Here is a 2501-nt window from a genome sequence, read left to right as displayed (position 1 = left end):
CTTGGCGGTTGATAATTATTTTGATAATTATTTCCCAACCTTTGGTTTTTGTATGAAACATTCTCTCTTTGTTCCATTTTTTGTTCAACACTGAGACAATCTTTTGTCAAATGTGGTCCTCCACACTGCTCACAGCTAATTTTTATTGCGTGAATATCTTTAGTCATCTTTTCCGTTCGTCTTTCGAAAGCATCTATCTTTGCGGAAATGGAATCAAAATCGTGGCTAGAATCGGCTCAAGCCGCTTTAGATGAATGAAAGATATCTTTTTCCTGATGCACTCATGTGAGTGGGAGGCTGTATTATCAATAATTTTGTGAGCTTCGGTAGCGGTTTTCTTCATAATGGAACCACCAGCGGTTGTATCGATGTCTTTTCTTGTAGCAACGTCGACGCCTTTATAAAATATTTGAACTATTTGAAAAGTGTCTAAACCATGTTGAGGACATCCTCTCAACATCTTTCTGAATCTTGTCCACGCCTCAAATAACGTTTCATTTGGCTTTTGTACGAATGTGGCAATTTCTCCTTGAAGTCTCACGGCTTTAGATGCCGGAAAGAATCTTTGAAGAAATTTCTCAACTAAAACATCCCATGTATCAATCGCTCCTTCGGGTAATGATTCTAACCAATCTTTGGCTTCCCCCTTTAAAGTCCAGGGGAACAACATAAGATAGATCGTTTCATTAAAGCGAAAAGCGATGTCGTAAAATTCTAAGGCTTCTAAAATCTAATTCTAAGAAAAAGACCTTAAGGGAAAATTACGGCAAAACTAAAAATCTAATTTTAAACTAAGGTAAAATGAAACTAAAATTATAATTACGAGCTAAACGATAAAAAGATACAAAATATAAAAATATATAAAAGAAAAATGATAAAAATAAAATTTTATATAAAAATTTTATTTTTATATTATTATTATATAAAAATATTAATCTATATAATTAATAAAACTAAATAAACTTAATATTACTAATTAAAATTAAATACAAATTATTAAAATAATTAAACCCTAATAATAATAATTATTATAAAATTAAAACCCTAAATCCCGTAATTATTACGTCCTATGTTGTCAGTCAGGTTACTCCGTGCATTCGCATGGAATTAAGCTATCGGGTCATGCGATCGCATGGCCCAGTTTACCAGAATCAGATTGGGCTTCGAACAGGCTTCGGACCAGTTTTTAATTTTATTAATTTATTTTGATTTTAATTTTCTCTATATTACAAAATATTTATATAATTTAAACTAAACTTATATTTTTAAAATAAAAATACTTATTAATTTTATAAATTATAGAGTAAAAATAGAAAATTAATTTTTTTTAAATATATAAACTTTTTATTTAACACTTAATTTTTATTATATATATATATATATATATATATATATATATATTATTGTTTTTATTTTTAAAACTTATATATAATTATATTTTTATAAAAATAGTTAAAAAAATAAATAAAGCATTCCGCGTTCCCCGGCAGCGGCGCCAAAAATACTTGATACGAAACGAGGCGTATACGAAATAGATACATTTTTATTACAAAATACTATTAAATACGATACAATTTACACAAGTTTTTATTATTTATTTATGGGATATACTTAAACCTTGCTACAACACTTATAGGCAGTGTACCTAATCGTAGAGTAGTTTAGCTTTGGGTAAGTCTGGTTCGTTCCACAGGGATACAGATTGCGTACTTCACTATATTTTTAAACAATTATATTTTTAAATATATATATATATATATATATATATATATATATATATATATATATATATATATATATATATATATATATATATATATATATATATATATATATATATAAGTATTATTATTATTATAAAGGGGGTTTTTACCGTTTAATGACTGGTTTGTCGATTTTATATTTTAAGTCACAATTAAAACCTAATGCAAAATATAAAATATAAAAATAACTTAATTTAAAGCGTAAAATAAATAACAGTAAATAAAATTGCGTTAAATAAAATTGCGGGTATTTAAATGACGATAAATAAAATTGCTAATATTAAAAGTACAATAATAAATAAAATTGCGATAGAATATGAAATAAAATAATTATGCTTATTTAAACTTCCATAATCATGATGTTTGACGTTTTAATTTTAATTTATTACCCTGGGTTAATTGTCCTTTATCTTGGATTATTTGATATGTCTATAATAGTCCATCAGTCATAATTATAAAGTGCGAGTGTCCTCGTCAAATTACCCTTATACCCGAAGTCAAATATTCCAACTAATTAGGGATTCAAACTGTAACAAGGTCTTAATACTTTGTTAATAATTACACCAGGATATCGACTGTATGTAATCCAAGGTCATAATACTTCGTTAACAATTACACCAGTTATCATTGTATGTAATCCACCCCTGTTTCAATAAGTCCATTGATTATTAATCCATCCCCGTGTCCAGTCAAATGAACAATTATTAATATATATAAATATCCCGCCCATTGTATCCA

At 26.9% G+C, this 2501-nt stretch overlaps 1 non-coding gene across 1 annotated transcript; it reads left to right on the top strand.

Annotated features, from left to right (window-relative positions):
- The first annotated feature begins 431 nt into the window (after positions 1 to 431).
- LOC139903784 (small nucleolar RNA R71) lies at positions 432 to 538 on the top strand. Its single transcript, XR_011778576.1, has one exon. It is a non-coding gene; the product is annotated as a small nucleolar RNA R71 (small nucleolar RNA).
- The last annotated feature ends 1963 nt before the right edge of the window (positions 539 to 2501 follow it).

Source organism: Rutidosis leptorrhynchoides, chromosome 3, assembly GCF_046630445.1.
Source record: "Rutidosis leptorrhynchoides isolate AG116_Rl617_1_P2 chromosome 3, CSIRO_AGI_Rlap_v1, whole genome shotgun sequence".
Classification (NCBI taxonomy): Eukaryota; Viridiplantae; Streptophyta; class Magnoliopsida; order Asterales; family Asteraceae; genus Rutidosis; species Rutidosis leptorrhynchoides.
Note: the sequence above shows the minus strand (reverse complement) of the source record. Positions and strands in the feature narration are given on the sequence as shown.